At 35.5% G+C, this 16,019-nt stretch overlaps 1 protein-coding gene and 1 long non-coding RNA gene across 3 annotated transcripts in view; one reads left to right on the plus strand and one right to left on the minus strand.

Annotated features, from left to right (window-relative positions):
• Nucleotides 1-16,019, minus strand: part of LOC144356772 (growth hormone secretagogue receptor type 1-like) — a 116,883-nt gene that overhangs the window by 41,167 nt on the left and 59,697 nt on the right. The window lies entirely within an intron of this gene.
• Nucleotides 11,969-12,808, plus strand: LOC144356771 (uncharacterized). Its single transcript, XR_013421519.2, has 2 exons — nucleotides 11,969-12,009; nucleotides 12,358-12,808. It is a non-coding gene; the product is annotated as an uncharacterized LOC144356771 (long non-coding RNA).

Genomic DNA, 16,019 nt, shown 5'->3' on the forward strand with positions numbered 1-16,019 from the left:
ATGATGATTTAAAACACCTTGAAAACATTGGACATGTATTAATTTTAGAAGGTTTTGTATGATTTCCCAAAACTAGTTTTGTAAAGTAACAGAACATAAATTTGAAGTATTTGCACAATTTGCTGCAGTGCAGATGCACACTTTCTTCAGAGTTATCATTACTGTTTTCATGTAAAACCAAGACACATGATATGGTGAATAGTTTGCTATAAAGCTTGTTCATTTCGCATAATTGTGCTTAGTTCTGTATGCAAATAATTTGTATAAATAAATTATTTTTTTCAAATCTTATTACCATGTTCATAGTTGTATTGTCTTATTTATAACATGTTATAATTATAGAAAATAAAATGATAACCTTCAGAATAATATTGAGCAAAAATAGTGTTGTGAAGACTATATGTTCCTGAAAAAACAAAACACGCAATATATACAATTTTCGTTGAAAAAACAGGTTTGTTGGTAATTTCTGAATATGCAAATTACCTAATTAGCATATATGATGTCTTAATAAATGATTGGGCCAATCCACTATCAACATTTTGGTACCAACCTTACTTCCGTATTTTCATATGTATTGAAAATATAGATCTTTTAACGATTTCATGATATTTTCATGTAGCCATAGCTACACAGCTTTTCAGGACATTTCTGTTCTGGAAACAAACATTTTTGAAAAAGTCAGAACATCTTGCATAAGAAAAGTCTGTTTCCACAATGTTTGACGTGGGGTGCAGTTAAACTCCAAATTCTTGGCCTTAGCTTCCAGACTATATGGTCTCTTCAAAAAATCCCAAAACATTTGTCCAAGTTGTTCTTTTATAAATGGGGGCAATTGTTTCGCGTGGGGGTTTATGGTATGACGGTATAAAGAGAATGTCCATCCCAACTTTTTCTCATTGATTTTAAGGTTTTCGTATACTGATGTTACAACTTTGGATCGTTTGAAAACGCGTAAATTCGCACACCATTACGCCAAAAATATAACGTTTTAAAAAACGCTGACCGAAAAATATATATCGTTAATATTATTGTTAAATGACGCAGTATTATAAAATTATAGTACAAGAGCATGGCTTCCTCTCATATTTTGGCGTTTGATGGAGCACCTTTAATTCGGCTAGAGTCGGAACGCCGAAAACAGTCGACTGTTTCAGGATCGGTGGGCATGGCTACAACAAGAGAAATATCTCAAATTTACTCAGATACGAATAATCATTTTCAACCAAAAAAATCAATAATTGTCTATTTCAGTGGAACACAAACACAAAACGGTAAATGTGTGGTTTGGCATTTCACAGTCACAGGCATGTTCTTTGTAGAAATCATGACTATTAGCATAAATATATAATAAGCAATCAATAACATATTATAAAAACAAAATATACTGGTTCAAACAATAAAAACTAAATACATGCTAGTGCACAGCTAGCTGATCTTGCTGTAACAATCTTCTATGTGACATTCACATATAATACATGGTAGTCATTTTACTTTATACAGTCATGCATTTTTGGTACAGGATACTCTCACATGAATAGCTATATGAAATGAAATACTATATTGGAACACGCACCGCTCATCAAGTATTAGTCAGACTTAGTAATTTCATCACACATTCAACAGTGAAGTATAATATCTAGTGCCGGTGTACCATACTTAAATACATGTTTCATCACATTCATTCAGTTGTGGTGGTAGTAGCGTTTTGTGTTGACATGCTATGTTTGCGAACTTTAACTTAACCTAACCTAAAGGACCATATATGGGCATCAGTTTTTGTGAATTAAAGATAGGTAATTTATACATATTCCGCAGTAGATTCATCGAAAATTCTTCCAATATTATACACATAGCCACAACATTTTTATTATTGGATGTAGGTACACCCATGAAGAGATAAGTCATGAAGGAGATGTGATCCAGCATCAGCATATCTCAACTTCTCATGTAAAGAAATATTAAATCATTACGCTACAAGCAGTGATAAATGTAAAGCTAAATAGATGTACATGTATAATGTATCGGCAGTTGATACTTATCATCTGTACTATGTATATATCCATCTCATACTTCACTATTGAGAGCCACATCTTAATGTATAAACTGTAATTAACACCGGAAATACACAACATAGCACAATACCTAAGTGTTGTCCATGTATGCTCTTTGACATATTTGGCTGTTATTTTATAATTAAAGAAAGTTCGTCATAAAACACATTTAAGAATGCTATTTAATGTCATAACATAGCAATGTTCATGTGCTCGAACCTATCATAGCAACACACTAGGCTACACAAGCTTATAAACAGAAATATTACCTGCAACAGAATTGCAAGATCGTGTATGGGAACATGAAACACCAACACTAGATTATGCAATGCAATAGCTATTTCTTTGTTGCAAATACTATACTCGATAGTGTTACCCTTTCTCGAAGTATTCAATGCGATCCTGTATGAACGAGTCATGAAAATACAAAACTACCATGTGTTATTATTTGGATGTCACACAAGTCGCCTGTAAAAATGAGATGACAGCAATATGAGATATATGATGCAGAGAACTATACTTGATATGTAAATTACAGTGCATGTATCTTCTGATTATTAGAGATGTATCAGTAACATGAACATGTACAGGTATGATAGTAAAACAATATATAGGTTTCATCAATGTATTTGTATTACATGCATTATTAAGGAAGAGTATTCAATTTAATTATATAATGCTGACCATTATTATAATTTAGTAACTACTGGTGCCACACAGGCATTGTAACTTCGAGTTACGGGTGACATAGATTTTTTATTTTGTTTAATGTGTTATGTTTTCCGTAACTGGAAGTTCTGTTAACAGTTAATTCGAAATATATTAGGTGGTTGTCAAAGAAATTTTGGTCAATAAATGCCATGTGGAACTAATTAATTATTAATGTAAGTCAGTAATTTAATTACGTATATTAATAAGCAATTAGTAGTTGCTCCATATGTATCTCAAGAACCACTTAACAAGCATGAGTAAAAGTTGAAACTCTGGAACTATATATGTATGGTACAACAATTTTCCTTACTCTGTTGTATCGTATCTTTGGTAGAATTACTAACTTCATTACTGTTGATCACTTTTCGAATTGTGCATCTCTGACAGTTTAGAACGGTTTAACACAAGATTGAACACGCATGGGTTTTGGGACTCATAGTTACGCGTATTGAAAAGATGAACGTGTAATTATATTTTATTCAGAATATCTGGGAGTTATACACATAGTGGTTTTCGTTTATGACAGTTGAAGTTGCTGTCATGATTTATATTTACATGTGTTTAGTGTATATGAGTATATAGCTTTATTACCATCAACTTTTAATAATTTAGGAAACAACGATATATAATTCATTCCACCACATCAACACCGATGTATGCGGTCAAACATGGGGAAATATATTTTGCTTGAATAAGTTCCTGTAGGAAGATGTAGTTAAAGATGCATTCACACATCAAATCCAATAGCAAGCTAAATACACAAATAATGTGAATGTTATATATTAAAAGAAAAGTCTGACAACATAAGAACATACAATTTACAGTTTTTTCAAATCACTGTTCATTCTCTAGATATTTAACTTTTTAATAATTTATGTAGTACACCATCTTGATTCTTCAGCAAAGTATTATGGGTAAAGTATGACATCATATTCTCTGTTGTCAGAAATTGACAAATGATTTCATCTATAACTTCGAACTTCAAATTGGCTGAAAGTGTAGAACGTGGTAGAATGCATGTACCGGCGCCAAACAAGCATATAAAAAAGTTGTCAGGACGGAAATGTAAATACCAGTATTCATTTGTGTGTTTTTCTACCAAATGCTCAAATGTCCTTATATTGTATACAATTTATCAATGTGAATAGATTATACTGGTGATATATAACCTGTTGGCAACAAAAAGGAACAAAACAATGTCATTCTACTTTTAATGATTAAAATAATGATTGTTATTGTTTTCACGTTTTTGGCAATATCTTCACTTTATGTTTATTTGTAACATTCTAATTTCCATTACTACAATTATACACGTGAGTAATATGCACACTGACAATTTGAACAAATTCGCTTCAGTATTTTTCACGTTATAAATTAATACATTTTCTCAATTTTTTAAAACAGTGGATATGATGTCACACTTTACCCACAGTTTTTTGCTGGAGAATCAATATGACGGACTACATAATAGTGATGAAAAGTTGAATATATAGAAGAATGAAAAGTGATATAAAAAACTGTAACTTGCTTGCTACAGTTGAAGAGGTCTTTCTTTAGGGAGCATTATATTGTTTGGCTTGACTTCAAAGTACATATCATGCACAAATCATATCTACTATATAACTGGCCCTCGAAGTAAATAAAGCCAACTAAGAGTAATTTAAGAGTGCTGCGTTAAGTCACATTTGAAGTAAATTTCTCGCTACCTAACCACTATATAATAACATGCTATATAGTTATCTACTAAATGTGTCTAAAGAGCCGCCATCTTATAACATTCCAACATTGTAAACTATTCTAACAAAAAAAACAAAAAAAAATATTCTAACATGCATTTTTCATCAATATTTGATGCCCTTTCTTAGAAAAGTTCGGTGACCCTATATTTTTATTTCAGAATCTTTACCATTACAGTAACCCAATCCCTCTAGCTGGATTTCTGAGTATTTTTAGTGGTAGCAAACTACCCTAAGTAGGCATTAACTTTTTACACCCTCCGGAAATCAGTTATCTAGCGTGTTTAGAGTGTGTTATGATCCTCGCTTTGGACTCAATTCCGGCGTGCGCAGGTGACGACCCCCGCTTTAACTAACTTTGACTTAAAGGAAATATTACTATGACGTTGTGTGTTTCATGACTTCATTAAATAACATGTTTTTTATCTGATAAATGGGCATGTTTACTTCAAGCATTAACAATGTGTTTACCATATTCTGTTTATACTTATCAATTTAAATCGATGGTTTGTGGAATAACTATAGGTAACGGGATGAGCACATAATACGTGAATATGGCTAATCAAATTATTGAAATGTTGGAAACTGTTTGAATACATTATATTAAATATATATTATAGCTCACATTTCAAATCAATAGGATGACGTTATGGGTGGTTTTGGTCATACCGTCCTGTAATGGAATGAAGAGCGACTCGTCTGTAATGGAATGACAATTTTGCTTGGCCAATTAAATAATTGAAATGTTCAAAACTGTTTGAATATATTGTATTAAATATATTTAATGGCTCCCATATCAATTCAAGTAAATAGAGCGACGTTAGAGGGTGGTTTTGGTCATACCGTCCTGTAATGGAATGAGGAGCGACTCGTCTGTAATGGAATGACACGATCGCTTGGGCAATTAAATAACTGAAATGTTGAAAACTGTTAGAATGTATTGTATTAAATATATTTAATAGCTCCCATATCAATTCAAGTAAATAGAGCGACGTTAGAGGGTGGTTTGGGTCATACCGTCCTGTAATGGAACGAAGAGCGACTCGTCTGTAATGGAATGACACGATCGATTGGCCAATTAAATATTGAAATGTTCAAAACTGTTTGAATATATTTTAATAATTATATTTAATAGCTCCCATGTCAATTCAAGTAAATAGAGCGACGTTAGAGGGTGGTTTTGGTCATACCGTCCTGTAATGGAATGAAGAGCGACTCGTCTGTAATGGAATGACACGATCGCTTGGCCAATTAAATAATTGAAATGTTCAAAACTGTTTGAATATATTGTATTAAATATATTTAATGGCTCCCATATCAATTCAAGTAAATAGAGCGACGTTAGAGGGTGGTTTTGGTCATACCGTCCTGTAATGGAATGAGGAGCGACTCGTCTGTAATGGAATGACACGATCGCTTGGGCAATTAAATAACTGAAATGTTGAAAACTGTTAGAATGTATTGTATTAAATATATTTAATAGCTCCCATATCAATTCAAGTAAATAGAGCGACGTTAGAGGGTGGTTTGGGTCATACCGTCCTGTAATGGAACGAAGAGCGACTCGTCTGTAATGGAATGACACGATCGATTGGCCAATTAAATATTGAAATGTTCAAAACTGTTTGAATATATTTTAATAATTATATTTAATAGCTCCCATGTCAATTCAAGTAAATAGAGCGACGTTAGAGGGTGGTTTTGGTCATACCGTCCTGTAATGGAATGAAGAGCGACTCGTCTGTAATGGAATGACACGATCGCTTGGCCACTTAAATAATTGAAATGTTCAAAACTGTTTGAATATATTGTATTAAATATATTTAATAGCTCCCATATCAATTCAAGTAAATAGAGCGACGTTAGAGGGTGGTGTTGGTCATACCGTCCTGTAATGGAATGAGGAGCGACTCGTCTGTAATGGAATGACACGATCGCTTGGGCAATTAAATAACTGAAATGTTGAAAACTGTTTGAATATATTGTATTAAATATATTTAATTGCTCCCATATCAAATCGAGTAAATAGAGCGAGGTTAAAGGGTGGTTTGGGTCAAACCGTCCTGTAATGGAATGAAGAGCGACTCGTCTGTAATGGAATGACAATATCGCTTGGCCAATTAAATAATTGAAACATTCAAAACTGTTAGAATATATTGTATTAAATATATTTAATAGCTCCCATATAAATTCAAGTAAATAGAGCGACGTTAGAGGGTGGTTTGGGTCATACCGTCCTGTAATGGAACGAAGAGCGACTCGTCTGTAATGGAATGACACGATCGCTTGGCCAATTAAATAATTAAAATGTTCAAAACTGTTTGAATATATTGTATTAAATATATTTAATAGCTCCCATGTCAATTCAAGTAAATAGAGCGACGTTAGAGGGTGGTTTGGGTCATACCGTCCTGTAATGGAATGAAGAGCGACTCGTCTGTAATGGAATGACACGATCGCTTGGCCACTTAAATAATTGAAATGTTCAAAACTGTTTGAATATATTGTATTAAATATATTTAATAGCTCCCATATCAATTCAAGTAAATAGAGCGACGTTAGAGGGTGGTTTTGGTCATACCGTCCTGTAATGGAATGAGGAGCGACTCGTCTGTAATGGAATGACACGATCGCTTGGGCAATTAAATAACTGAAATGTTGAAAACTGTTTGAATATATTGTATTAAATATATTTAATAGCTCCCATATCAATTCAAGTAAATACAGCTACGTTAGAGGGTGGTTTTGGTCATTCCGTCCTGTAATGGAATGAAGAGCGACTCGTCTGTAATGGAATGACACGATCGCTTGGCCAATTAAATAATTAAAATGTTCAAAACTGTTAGAATATATTGTATTAAATATATTTAATAGCTCCCATATAAATTCAAGTAAATAGAGCGACGTTAGAGGGTGGTTTGGGTCATACCGTCCTGTAATGGAACGAAGAGCGACTCGTCTGTAATGGAATGACACGATCGCTTGGCCAATTAAATAATTAAAATGTTCAAAACTGTTTGAATATATTGTATTAAATATATTTAATAGCTCCCATGTCAATTCAAGTAAATAGAGCGACGTTAGAGGGTGGTTTGGGTCATACCGTCCTGTAATGGAATGAAGAGCGACTCGTCTGTAATGGAATGACACGATCGCTTGGCCACTTAAATAATTGAAATGTTCAAAACTGTTTGAATATATTGTATTAAATATATTTAATAGCTCCCATATCAATTCAAGTAAATAGAGCGACGTTAGAGGGTGGTTTTGGTCATACCGTCCTGTAATGGAATGAGGAGCGACTCGTCTGTAATGGAATGACACGATCGCTTGGGCAATTAAATAACTGAAATGTTGAAAACTGTTTGAATATATTGTATTAAATATATTTAATAGCTCCCATATCAATTCAAGTAAATACAGCTACGTTAGAGGGTGGTTTTGGTCATACCGTCCTGTAATGGAATGAAGAGCGACTCGTCTGTAATGGAATGACACGATCGCTTGGCCAATTAAATAATTAAAATGTTCAAAACTGTTTGAATATATTGTATTAAATATATTTAATAGCTCCCATGTCAATTCAAGTAAATAGAGCGACGTTAGAGGGTGGTTTGGGTCATACCGTCCTGTAATGGAATGAAGAGCGACTCGTCTGTAATGGAATGACACGATCGCTTGGCCACTTAAATAATTGAAATGTTCAAAACTGTTTGAATATATTGTATTAAATATATTTAATAGCTCCCATATCAATTCAAGTAAATAGAGCGACGTTAGAGGGTGGTTTTGGTCATACCGTCCTGTAATGGAATGAGGAGCGACTCGTCTGTAATGGAATGACACGATCGCTTGGGCAATTAAATAACTGAAATGTTGAAAACTGTTTGAATATATTGTATTAAATATATTTAATAGCTCCCATATCAATTCAAGTAAATACAGCTACGTTAGAGGGTGGTTTTGGTCATACCGTCCTGTAATGGAATGAAGAGCGACTCGTCTGTAATGGAATGACACGATCGCTTGGCCAATTAAATAACTGAAATGTTGAAAACTGTTTGAATATATTGTATTAAATATATTTAATAGTTCCCATATCAATTCAAGTAAATACAGCTACGTTAGAGGGTGGTTTTGGTCATACCATCCTGTAATGGAATGAAGAGCGACTCGTCTGTAATGGAATGACACGATCGCTTGGCCAATTAAATAACTGAAATGTTCAAAACTGTTTGAATATATTGTATTAAATACATTTAATAGTTCCCATGTCAATTCAAGTAAATAAAGCTACGTTAGAGGGTGGTTTTGGTCATACCGTCCTGTAATGGAATGAAGAGCGACTCGTCTGTAATGGAATGACACGATCGCTTGGCCAATTAAATAACTGAAATGTTCAAAACTGTTTGAATATATTGTATTAAATATATTTAATAGCTCCCATATCAATTCAAGTAAATAGAGCGACGTTAGAGGGTGGTTTGGGTCATACCGTCCTGTAATGAAATGAAGAGCGACTCGTCTCCAATGGAATGGAAAAAAAAACGCTAGACTAATTAAATATTTGAATTGTTCAAACGATAGCAAGGCATTGTATTTTATATATTTTATAGCTTTCATGCCAAAGACATGAAATACATAGACGTCAGTAATCGGTTAATGGCATGACATGGGCGCGTTTCACTCCGCCGCTAACAGTGTGAGTGCGTATGGTGCCAGGAAAGATTGTGTAAATGAACAGTGTATCGACCAAGGCTGTCGCTTTTACAAAAACGGTCTTCGAACGAGCAAACTCTTTCGTAACGGTTCGTAAATTCTCTAAACATAACGGTATTTTTCGTTAGAGCGTGTATCCAGCACTTGTCAGGTGATCACACGTCACGTGACCGCTCTCTAATGGAATGCTCTCTAATGGAACGGACGCGCTCTAATGGAATGGCTCGAGCTAGGTCTATTCGTAATTAGAGCGGCACTACTGATACTATATGCACCCTATCTGTGAGTCCCACCAAACGAACTGAGCACAGTGTATGCAGTCGTAGATAACAGCTTGTACACAAACTTATAATATGTGGAAACCAATTTTAGGTAACCACAAACGCGAGCCACACATTTGAGATAACAACACACGCTAAAAACGCAAAGGCTCATGGGTAGACGCTTGTTTGTAAACATTGGCACGCTATGGCCGTCTGACGCACGTGTAGTGTACATGGTGTAGGAAACAGACATCTGGCGTACACGTGAAAATAAAATAAAAGCGATCATTTTAATGATATTTACTTCGCAGCTTACTTCAATACGGCTTGAAACTATAGAAAGGCTTTATTTTCAGATCGTATTCAAGATGGTGGCCACCATTCAGTTAATATCGGTAAATTAATCGCATTTATTTGATTATCACGTGTAGGAAACACTCTGATTGGCTACAAGAACTATGGTCCCAATAGTACTTATGACGTAATTTCTCGTTCTCGCGAGGCAGTGCGGATAAATGTAATGTACATCAATGTAATACACACTGCCAACGAACCATGCAAAGTATGGACTTTTACGCACGTAGAACACATGACCAATTACCTACAAATTGTATTTATCGTGAAATGACTGAGCTCATCCCACAATCTGGGAGATCACGATCTCCATGATCCGAACAATTGAAGCAATGACTTTGTTGACCTTTTTACAATGAATGATAACCCGTCAACATTTTACGTAATTATGTTATCCAATCTGGAAGGAAAGGCTTATCGCTGTATGTAGAAGTGAAGATTATGACGGGTCAAGCCGAGGTCGTAGATCTTGATCATTTTGTTATAGCTGATAAATAAATGTTGGCTTATAATCTGCTACAAATTTGGCACGTGATTTCTGCGTGCTTTGTTTGAGTGTACATTTCTCACGGAAGTACGTACTTTTTTTCAGAGTAAATAACTTCTACATTGTAGGCTGAGTATCACGTATACAGGTCAAAATATACTGAAACGGTCAACAAATCTCGCACATGTTCATTAAGTTTTCGTTTCACCGTTTATTTTTTTTAAATCTTTACATTTGGCTTCGCGCGTTTGAAATATCGTACGCGTAATATCTCATCTCGCTACGTTGATAAATATTTAAAGCGGTAGGGTCGTCACCTGCGCACGGCGATCACAACACACGCAAAAACGGTCGGTGTGGGACTCGGTGTAAAAGTTACGGACACCGTATATAAACAGCGACAATAACGACTAAAGCAGTGAACAAAGAACCTGATGAATGGTACACTCGATGACTAATTAACAATATCCGATTTATGGCTGGAAAAATTGCAAACACTATCGATATTTGAATAAAACGTCGGTTAATGCGCCCAGTGGGTATGTATTGTATTGCACGCGTGGAAATACTCAATAGAAACGAGGGAGTAACACACGCCAATCTAAACAACAATGCTATATCTTCATGGATTAGGACATTTCCCAGATATGTAATCCTCTCAGGTAAAACATAAATCCTTAATAACATCATCCTATATTGAGAATTAAATTAAAATCAAATGGAAAATGACGTCACCTTGAATAGTTATAATTCCTACCTACTTCCCCGTTACCCATGACAACCCATTAAATATTGTGCTATACAGACTGTTGTTAATTCGGGAAATGCCAAGGAAAGGTCAATTCGATGAACCGATATGAACTCCTATTCTGTTCCAAATGGTTGTTTACCTTGTTTTACAGAAACCAGAAAAGAAGATATTTAATGCAGTACAACTGTTATATACCGGGGGTATTCGCCTGTCAACGACGAAAAGCCTTCGTGTTGTAAAATGCATACTTGTTTGATGTGTTCGTCATTAGACGGATGATGTTACAGATAATAAAAATAGAGTCGACTCTGAGCATGGCGCCGCTTACATCAATTCACGTCACTGAAAAGAACTTATAAAAACACACTTTCACGATTGTTATATTCCAAACGACTCATTGAACAGTGAAGTTATATTCAACAATTTAATAATAAACTGCGGGGCATGTAACTTGATTTAACGAATGAGACGGTACATCGTCCCGTGGCAAAAATTATCAACACAAATTATAGTACCAAACTACACTCCGGCAATTCAAGTGATGCCACGAACACCAAACTTCGATGGAACCATTTTGAGATATTTTACAATTAACTTTGATATGATATAGCAAGCTTGAAACACCGAATACTGCTGTAAACAAGTAAATATGATTATTACTTTTATTTTATATATCTGATCTTGTATTATTAATGTTCGTGACGTGCGTTGATACCTACACCAGAACCGGAAATATCATTATAATGAAGTGCACGTCATTAGGAATTATTAGTACGTACTAACTGTTTTATACCCATGCCGTCAAACAAACACTAAACGTTCCGACGCTATTTTTCAGTCCGTTGCAATCATCTCCGTGACGTCATTGTACTTCTTAAATAGAGCTGAGCAAGGCGAGACCAATGATTGGAGGATACACGTAACTCAGCAATAGGTGATTTTCCGTTCAACTGCAAGATCTCGCAATTTGCATGAAAGACGCGCGCCGAACGCCACTACGACGCTATGACTTTGTATGTCCTGTTTTTACGTTCGATTTCACGCCTAACGCGTTATTCTCGGAGTGAACGGAAAATGGTTAATTCAGTGTGTGACGCATCATAAACAGAAACTTGTACGTGTGCAATTCTCGGGTATTGTTGCTTATTCTGAATTTATACAACTTTATCTATGATCAGCATTCCACTGCATTGCATACTAGTACACCTATCCTTTATCCGAACGATCGAAATTTACAATATTTCAGCACGGCTAACCAGACATTTTTTTTTTCATTTTCTAGATAAACACCCAACGTCACGACCACTGATACGAACAGGGATAACGTGTGATCGTTCAGTATTGTAAGCCATGTGCTGACAGCCATGTGACACTGCAACAAAAGCTCAGTTCGAGGGTAACTCGAGATTATTGTAATTCAATTTCAATTCAAAACCTAACCCGATCTTTCTAAGCAGGGACAGCAGGAGCGGATTAAACCACGTATAGAGGTTACATACAAATATATTCCTTTTATGTCCACTGCACAATTGGGTGGAATCGATTCGTGTTAGGAGTTTTAACAATACTTTGACTGACATTATCGACTATATCTGTAACAGTAATTTGATTTGTAATGTTGAATTCGATCTTTGAATGAGCGCCTTTTTAAATGTCAGTTAGGTGTGAAAAAACATTTGTTTGTATGTCTGTTTGTCAAGTCTGAATAACATAATTAAATATATAAAAACAAATCCCCCATTCTAATGCATTTGTATCTTACGTTCAAGCTTTGACAACTCCCCACTACGCGGAGTCCCGTCATTTTGATTCGCATTTATGAACCGCAAATTGCAACACCAGTGGGGGTAAGTATTTGTGGAAGTTCCGAGCCACGAGACCCTGTGAAATCACAGTGACGCATCTATAAATGTCACGCTCACGCCGGGCAAAGAATGGTACTGCTATTAAAATGCTACCCATTACAGTCATTGTCGATCAAGAAACAACATCCAGAGGTCAAACGTCAACATTTTAACTATTTCGCGCAACTTGACAGTTTTTTTTGTGTGTTAAGGCCTACAAGGCAAACGTTAATTCAGTAAATGGCTGTGACATCGCTGGTGTCTGATCCAACGAACGGTGACACAGTTAAAAGTGATTGATATGTAAATAGGTCTTACTGTATCTGATCAGTCGTCTGAATGTAAGAAAAGAGGTACGTGATCTACACCAAACATATAGTCCGTATTTGGCAATTGTGTGTCGTCACTATCACGCGACAAAATAGTGCCATATCACTATTCACTGCAAATAAGAATTTCTCAATGATTTTCATTCTAAAATGAAGGCAATTGTCAGAAAGTATCTTTGACTTTTGTGGTGGTCATACATAAGGTCAGTGTATCCTGTAGAAACCAACATATTCAGTTGTCAAATGTTCAGTGCCAATTACAATATGACGAGCTACTAAACGACACATCTGCAATAATTTGGAATTCAAACCGGACGTGCACTCTCAAATGAATTTGCGACGTATAATGTGGTAATCGAGAAATAGACGATATGAAAACTGAAACTTTTACTGAATGAACTGACTTAATGGCTTGGTAGATTAGAAAGCATCATATGTCTTATCTCAATGACAGATATTACTGTAATACTCCTTATCACAATACGAAGTTTACTGGTATGCTGATAAAATATTACAGTATAGAATATTACTGTTATGCTCCTTATCTCAATAAATAAGAATACTGGCATACTCCTTAACTCAATGTATAAGAATACTGACAGGCTCCTTGTCTCAGTTTAGAATAATGCTTTGATCTATAGATTGGTAATTATTGAGGAGAGGGTACTTATTCACCAATAAAGTAACCATCAGTTGCCATACTATTAGTCGTAAAAAGGGGTTTTGTAAATGTGTTTCGCATTGGCCAGAGGTTCCAGTTTAAGACAAGATGTTTCTCCGACGCCAAACCAAATGAGTCTCAGCTGTAATAGATCGCTGGGAATCAATTTTCAGATTGTAGATATTAAATTAATTCATAACAACAGTGTTTTTTAAAAAGATCACCACGACGCCACAACAGATGAATACTGGCGCCAAAATTATCAATATTCGAACTATCATTGTATCAACTTACTCTTAATGGCAACAAATAAGATAAAACAGTAAAATATAACATCGCTCATCAGCATCTTCACTGTCCTCACAGATTGTCTAGCAACGACGGCTAAAAATAAATCGTTGCTCTTAATGGGATGGAATTGAAAACAAAGTTGGTTTTTCAGAAGATGAAAACTTTCCAACTGGTAATGAATTGTATTTCAACGTTTCAACTTAGTGTGTGCTGGTTGTGTATTGTATATCAGTTGTCCAGCATAGTGTATACTGGGTAAAGAAGGTATATCGACTGTCAAACATAGTGTATACTGGGTATGTGGTATATCAAACAGCCTTTGTTGCAACTTGGTTCCGATGTCGTCAATGATACGTATAAGTGACTTTTGACTGGTAAGACAAATGTGACCTTCTGGCGTCCACACTGTTGTCGGCTGAAATGCTAATACAGCGTGTAATCGACACGCTTTACTATTACTTTACCAGTTCGTTTCAGTTCCCGGGAGACGGAACAATATGGCTTGCGAAAATCACGCCATACATCTGTCACGTTCGTGAGACTAGGCGACTGAGTTTTTTTTCTCATGTAGTACCACCAGTTGCGACAACGTCGATTTCAAATTCTTCCTCGGTCAGGCACTTATAGTGTTGACGCCACTTGATAACCTCGTCGAAGAGGTCAATACCATAATAGTACCATCTTTCAGAGGTCACTATCATAGTAACACCATCTCAGAGGTTGCGATAATGTTCGCGTTAAAAATACTAGCATATCCCAACAGTTGAAGCGTGCTTATATACGTACAACGTAAATAGCCACCAAGATCTCGTTGGGAACAACACAGTCACGAGACTTGAATTTGCTGCAGAGGAACAATGGACGCGATTGCCTTTTGGTTTTCTCTCACAACGAGATATTGGCGGCCATTTGTTTCTAAGGTATATTAATTTCTAATAGACATGAAATTATATTCTCATTATACTCGTTATATTATTAATTTAATATTCATGAATAAATAACATAGGACACTGTTTCCTGGGATTACCTATACCAGGCATGCCGCGTGACTGTAAAGCCGTAAAGGGTGAAGAGCAAGTTTACTGTGACGAGATTAAACATTTAATCCGTGAATAGTTTTGTATGGGATTTTTATACGATGGTGTGAAAGAAGATTACAGAGGGGAATTCCGCAGCACATGGCCTGAGCTTTGATTCTTCTGAACCTAGATTAGCCTCTAATTCAACTGTGTATATGTTGAGAGTAGCACAGTTATATACTGGGAATGTTAGACAGTGTGTTCCGGTCAATTTTATAAACTGAAGTGTATTGTGTCTGTAATTTCGTTATTTATATAATGCGTTATCGTTACCTTCATTAGCCAAATATAGCACAACAAGACATATAAGGCGTTGTTGTCAATGTATTAGCATTGATTGAAATGCAAAATCACACCCAGGATGATCATTGGCTGTCAAGACTAACAAAAATTGAAAAGGAATACATTATTAACCAAGATGTCACAACGCTGAACTTTCAAAAAATCTCTGCAAGTCACTGTCTTGATATCTGGAAAAAGGACATGCAAAGGGCTGATTCAAAACTCAGAACATATCAGCTTTTTCAAAAATGATATAAAACAAGAAGTCTACATAGATCAGCTTAATGATAGACAGGCAATCAGAATTCTAAGCAAATTCAGACTGAGCAGCCCCAAATTACATATAGAAACAGGTAGACATACACGACCAAAAACAAATATTGAGGACAGAAAATGCATAAAGTGCCAAGTCATAGAGGATGAAGTGCACTTTATCACAGAATGTGTACTTTATGAAT

The sequence above is a fragment of the Saccoglossus kowalevskii genome, chromosome 20, assembly GCF_978046115.1.
Source record: "Saccoglossus kowalevskii chromosome 20, keSacKowa6.1, whole genome shotgun sequence".
NCBI classification, from domain to species: Eukaryota; Metazoa; Hemichordata; class Enteropneusta; family Harrimaniidae; genus Saccoglossus; species Saccoglossus kowalevskii.